The sequence below is a fragment of the Palaemon carinicauda genome, chromosome 35, assembly GCF_036898095.1.
Source record: "Palaemon carinicauda isolate YSFRI2023 chromosome 35, ASM3689809v2, whole genome shotgun sequence".
In the NCBI taxonomy this organism is placed as follows: domain Eukaryota; kingdom Metazoa; phylum Arthropoda; class Malacostraca; order Decapoda; family Palaemonidae; genus Palaemon; species Palaemon carinicauda.
In genome coordinates this window covers 32,485,548-32,493,047 of record NC_090759.1, presented here as the reverse complement: position 1 = coordinate 32,493,047, position 7,500 = coordinate 32,485,548, and positions in this window count along the sequence as shown.

Sequence of the window (7,500 nt, the reverse complement as noted above, 5' to 3'; positions counted from 1 at the left end):
TCTTGTAGTTTATTTATTTCTTTATTTCCTTTCCTCATTGAGTTATTTTCCTTGTAGGAGCCATAGAGCTTATACCATCCTACTTTTCTAACTAGGATTGTAGCTTAGCAAATAATAATAATAATAATAATAATAATAATAATAATAATAATAATAATAATAATAATAATAAGTAATAATAATAACAACAATAACAACAACGATAATAATAATAATAATAATAATAATAATAATAATAATAATAATAAAGGACTTGTTCTCGCCAATTTCATAAATGCCATCCCATTATTGACCCCAAACCACTCATAACTCAAGGATTCGTTAAAAGGAAATGGAGCGAAACGGCTCCTACGCTCCTTGAAGTCCATTGTTCTCGGCGATCCCTCATCCAAGGTCATTGATAGGTCATTGGATGACTGTCCGAGACCAATGCCACTCGTCCTATCATATTCATGGAAGTGGACACTACAAAATCTAACCTTTGTTCTCTAGACTTGGGTAGTGCCATAGCCTCTGTACCATGGTCTCCCACTGTCTTGGGGTAGAGTTCTCTTGCTTGAGGGTACACTCGGGCATACTATTCTATCTTATTTCTCTTCCTTTTGTTATTTTGAAGTTTTTATAGTTTAAATATGAAAGATATATTTTAATGTTGATAATATTCTTAAACTTCTCTTAGTTTATTTCCTTATTTCCTCTCCTCACGGAGCTATTTTCCCTGTTGTGGCCCTCGGGCTTATAGCATCCTGCTTTTCCAACTAGGACTGTAGCTTGGCAAATAATAATAATAATAATAATAATAATAATAATAATAATAATAATAATAATAATAATAAGGGGTGGGTTCGCGGGTACAACCTAAAAGAGGTTTACTGAGACAGACTTTGTGAATCGTAGTTATGTATAATAAAGTCATTATTATTATTATTAGTTACCAAGCTACAACCCTAGTTGGAAAAGCAGTATGATATAAGACCAAGGGCTTATGGCATATATATATATATATATATATATATATATATATACACACAGTATATATATATATATACAGTATATATATATATATATATATATATATACATATATATATATATATATATATATATATATATACTGTATATATATACATACATATATATATATATATATATATATATATATATATATACATACATATATATATATATATATATATATATATATATATATATATATATATGTCAGTCTTAAGGGCATTGTTTTGCTTGATAGGACAATGTCACTGTGCCTTGCCTCTGCCATTCATGAGCGGCCTTTAAACCCTTAAAGAAATTTTTATCAGAGTTATTGCAATATCCATTCCAGGGCCGGATCCATTAGATAACAATATCACTATTATTATTATTATTATTATTATTATTATTATTATTATTATTATCATTAGCAAAGCTACAACCCTAGTTGGAAAAGCAAGATGCTATATGCCCAATGGCTCAAACAGGGAAAAATGGCCCAGTGAGGAAAGGAAATAAGGAACTAAATAAACGATATAAGATGTAATAAAAAATTAAAACAAAATATTTCAAAAACATTAACATTAAAACAGATATTTCATAAAATAGCTATAAAAAGACTTATGTCAACCTGTTCAACATAAAAACATTTGCTGTAAATTTGAACTTTGAAAGTTTTACCGATTCAATTACCCGATTAGGAAGACCATTCTAAAACTTGGTCACAGCTGGAATAAAACCTCTAGAATACTGTGTAGTATTGAGCCTCATGATGGAGAAGGCCTGACTATTAGAATTAACAATGAGGACGAAGGTTATGAAATACGCTGTTAAGAAACTTTTTACCTTATGCCTTTCCTTTTGCGTCTTTTAAGAACGAAACCTATTTCAAGACTCTAGTGGAGAGAGTTAGCCTCTCGGCGAATTCAAAAACTTCTAAACCAATTCCTGTATCTTTATTGAACCAAACAACCAAGTGAAGCATTTCTGCCGAGGGGAAAATATGAAGGTTTTTTTAAAAGCCTATATATATATTTCCCACTTCAAAGTCCATTACCAAAGAGACGAGGAGATCCTGTAGTTTCCTACACTGTTAAAAAACCGTAATTTTAATCGGAAATGCTCCTTAAAAATATACTCTTCTCAGCCGTATTTCAGTAAAATACAGGCGACCGTAATTTTACCAAAGTCCATTTCCCAAGAGACGAGGAGATCCTGTAGCTTCCTACACTATTAAAAAAACAGTAATCTTAATGGGAAATTCTCTGTAAAATATACACTGTTCTCAGCAGTATTTCAGTAAAATACTGGCGACCGTAATTTTACCAAAGTCCATTTCCCAAGAGACGAGGAGATCCTGTAGTTTCCTACACTTTAAAAAAAAAAAAACGAATTTTAACCGGACATTCTCCGTGAAAAATATACTGTTCTCAGCCGTATTTCAGTAAAATACAGGCGACCGTAATTTTACATTAGTCTATTTCCCAAGAGACGAGGAGATCCTGTAATTCCTACACTGTTAAAAAAAAACCGTAATTTTAATCTGAAATTCTTCGTAAAAAAATATACTGTTCTTAGCCGTATTTCAGTTAAATACGGGCAACTGTAATTTTACCATGCTTTGCTATTTACTATCTTTTACGGGTTGGTGACCGTAATATCACTCCTTTACGTCAATGTATGCATATTTAAAACGGTAAAAGTCATAGAATAAATGTTGATAGACATTTACCGTTTTTTTAATACAAATTTATAACAGTGTAGCTACCTTAACTGGTATATTATGTTGGAAAAAAACCTAAAAAGCGACGAAAACACAATAAAATAAATAAGAACATTGTAAAGGGGAAAAAGGGAAAAAGAGAAATGTATGGTTTGCAAGTGACAGTATCCACTTCCCAAGAACTAATTCCGGCAGGAAATAGGTTTCTTGGCCGGGCTGAAAATGACGAAGAGAATCTGTCAAAAGACGTTTGCATGGAAAGTGAGACGGAGCGGACTCCGCCAGTCTCTTGAGACACTGGATTTGTGTGTACCTCCACACGTGAGTGCGCACGCGCGCGCACAAACATACATACATACATAAGTCAGAGAGCAGATGTTTACCATGTCACCTAAAGAGAAGACAAAAGGTAAATGAAGGCACAGTCTCGCACACACAGCATATATATATATATATATATATATATATATATATATATATATATATATATATATGCGTGTATGTATGCATATATAGAAAAAGAGAGCAAGAGCTCCTAAAAGTAATTTTTTTTTGTTTGGTACGTATTAATAATACTCAAGAAACCTTAAAATCTCGATGTTTTCTACGTTTCATAACAGTTCTCAAAAAATGCGTGAAAAATAGACATGCTATTACACACAACAGTACATATATAGTTGTATGTATGCATGTGTATATGTACACACATACAGATATATATACATATATATACATTTACACACATATACACATATATATATATATATATATATATATATATATATATATATATATATATATATATATATATATACAGTATATATATATATATATATATATATATATATATATATATGCATATATATTCAAATGTGCCATATGTATGTCACTGTTAATACAAGTTTCGTGGACCAGGGTTCGATTCCCGGTCGGTCAGAAGCTATTGTCTTTGAGTGGTTTCGCCTGGGGCTCTGATCCCGAGGTCGGTAAGAGAATCTTGACATTAATGTATCAAAAATGCATACGGCTTATTTAATATGAAAAACACGTCTAAATGTGCAAATTTTATTATTATTATTATTATTATTATTATTATTATTATTATTATTATATATATATATATATATACATACATATATATATATATATATATATATATATATATATATATATATATATATATATATATATACATATATATGTATGGATTCATGTGTATATATATGTACATATATACAGTACATACATTATATAAATACATAATATATATATATATATATATATATATATATATATATATATATATATATATATACATATATAAATATATTGAACATGCATTCCCATGATGTAAAAGAAATGGCAGCCGATTGAATAGAATAATACATTCACTTTGAATACGACATTTAAAATAATATGGCCTAATTTCCACGACGAACAGATTTTGATTATAAAAGTATTATTGGAATATATTCATTTTGGATTGTAATTAAAGAACAAAACTTTTAAAAAATTATCTTTTCAAGTACAAAGTTCTAATGGGGGTTTAATTAATCCAAGCGAAGAGAGAGAGAGAGAGAGAGAGAGAGAGAGAGAGAGAGAGAGAGAGAGAGAGAGAGAGAGAGAGAGAGGTCAATTAGGTATGAAAAATAGCTGTTTACTCTTACCCAATTGAAGAGTTTAAGTATTATCCACTTTCATGAACTTTTGATCGATGAAAGTTTCCTTTCATTATAACGGATACAAAAACTGTTAACTTCGAATGAATTACTCGTTTGCTAAATATATACTGAATATTTCAACTTATGAATAAAGAATATAAAATCCCTCATCCTCATCTCCTACGCTTATTGAAGCAAAGGGCCTCAGTTACATTTCGCCAGTCGTCTTTATCTCTTGCTTTTAAATAAATATTTATTCATTCATCATCTCCTACTCCACGCTTCATAGTCCCAAGCTATGGAGACCTGGGTCTTCCAACTCTTCTTGTGTCTGGTGGAGCCCAATTAAATATTTGGTGAACTAATCTCTCTCGGGGAGTGCGAACCATCTCCATCTACCCCTCACCAAGATCTTATCCACATATGCCATCTGAGTAATCTCTCGTATAGTGTGACGGGCCGAGAGAAGCTGTGGCTAAGAAGGCAGGATGAAAGCAACTGAATAACTTTATTACAGAACATCAGTTTATATATCCATAAAGTCCACGCAAAAAGGACATAAGAACATAACAGGCAATTTCATGTTCAACCGACAACCGGTTTTGTGAACAGTTAACGGTGAGAAAAACAGACATGCTTATTCAGGTCCCTATCAGTGCAAGGGGAGAGCGAAGATACAAAGCATAATATATACAAAAAAAAAATGTCGTTACTATGTACGATCGTGTGACACGTGGTTGGTGCAATAGTTTAATTTCTAATCCTGTCCTACCATTTAACTCCCAATATTCTTCTAAGGGTTTTGTTCTCAAATCTACTAATTCTATTGGAGATTGTTTCATTGGAAAAATCTTTAAACTCTTTGTCAATGTTTATCTATCTTTAAGAGAAATATTTTGTCAATGTTTATCTATGTTTAAGAGAAATAATTTGTCAATATTTGTCTATGTTTAAGAGAAATAATTTGTCAATGTTTGTCTATGTTTAAGAAAAATATTTTGTCAATGTTTGTCTATGTTTAAGAAAAATATTTTGTCAATGTTTGTCTATGTTTAAGAGAAATATTTTGTAAATGTTTATCTATGTTTAAGAGAAATATTTTGTCAATGTTTATCTTTAAGAGAAATATTTTGTCAATGTTTATCTATGTTTAAGAGAAATAATTGTTAATGTTTATCTTTGTTTAAGAGAAATATTTTGTCAATGTTTATCTATGTTTAAGAGGAATATTTTGTCAAATGTTTATCTTTAAGAGAAATATTTTGTCAATGTTTATCTTCAAGAGAAATATTTTGTCAATGTTTATATATGTTTAAGAGAAACATTTTGTCAATGTCTATATATGTTTAAGAGAAATATTTTGTCAGTGTTTATATGTGTTTAAGAGAAATATTTTATCAATGTTTATCTTCAAGAGAAATATTTTGTTAATGTTTATATATGTTTAAGAGAAAGATTTTGTCAATGTCTATATATGTTTAAGAGAAATATTTTGTCAATGTTTATCTAGGTTTAAGAGAAACATTTTGTCAATGTTTATATGTTTAAGAGAAATATTCCTTCTCAACAACTTCGTCATATCTCAAAACATTTCCAGTTGTGACTAAAATTGCAAGTCATCACGTGGATAAAGGTTCTATTGGGTTGGTCTGATAGTGAAATCTGACACTAAAAAAGCATTTCTGTCATCTCTAATTAACAGACCAGAAAATGAATTGAAGCATAAAAACAAAAAGCAAAATCTGTTTTTATCTGGGAACCAACATCCAAAAGGGAAGATGAAACCTTTGAAAGTCTTTTACTTAGCAAAGGGCCGCAAATGTTATTTTCTTCCAAGAGACTCAAACAATATAATTATATTTTCTTATCCATTGCGCTTAGTGAATTCTTTGGTAATTGCCCCCGCCAACGAAGTTGGAAGGGGGTTATGTTTTCGCCCCTGTTTATCCGTTTGTTTGTGTGTGAACATCTTCCGGGCCACAATTTTACTCATAGATTAGTGAAAGTTTCACCGATTAATTGTTATGTTGAGACGTGGAAGTGATTCAACTTTGTAAGTCCTAGGTCAAAGGTCAAGGGTCAACGTCGAGCAAACGGTTGAGAAAGAAGCTGCCGTGGCGGAGGTCTGCACTCTACCGAGTGCCCCTCTAGTTGATTATATGAACATATAGAAAACTGTTTATAAAGGTAATTTGTAAAAATAGAAGTATTTTTCAAGCTTAAAACCAACGATGTTCACTTCATTTCATGAACAGATATATTATTATAACACTCATAAATATAAAATAACGAAAACTATTTGTTATAAGCAACTGTTTTCGTATAATGTAGTTCCTATAGGCAATCACTCGACATTTTATTATTATTATTATTATTATTATTATTATTATTATTACATGCTAAGCTACAACACTAGTCAGAAAAGCAGGATATTATAAGCCAAAGGTCTCCAACTCTGAAAATAGCCCAGTGAGGAAAGGGTACAAGGAAATAAATAAACTACAAGAGAAGCAATGAACAATTAAAGTAAAACATCTGAAGAACAATAACAGCATTGAAATAAATCTTTCATATTTTATATGAAAACATAAAAAAAAAAACAAGAGGAAGAGAAATAAAATAGAATAGTGCACCTGAGTGTACACTCAAGCAAAAGAACTTTAACCCAAGACAGTGCAAGACCATGGTACAAAACTACAGAACTGGAGAACAATGGTTTGGCAATAACAAGTAAGAAAAAAAGGAAAACAATATATTAAAATACACAGCGAAATTTCTAAGTCGTGGCTATAGCATAGTACTTACCCAAGACTAGAGAACAATAGTTTGATAATAACAAGAAAGAAAAAACGAAAAAATTAAAATTCACAGAAGTGAAAATGCCTGAATCACTGCAGAGGGAAAGCTAGCTAAAAAGCGAGGAATGAAAATGCAAGAGAACCATTGTCTGAAAAGGCATGATACTCATAACAGAAAAGATCTTGGATGCAGCTATTTTAAGGGAACGAACATATCAAGTGTGAAGGAAAAATCTGAAAATAGAAGGCGAAAATAAAACAAGAGTAGTAATCCGCAAACAAGAATATATTCTTCCACACCAGCCTAACTCGGCAATAAGACTCGT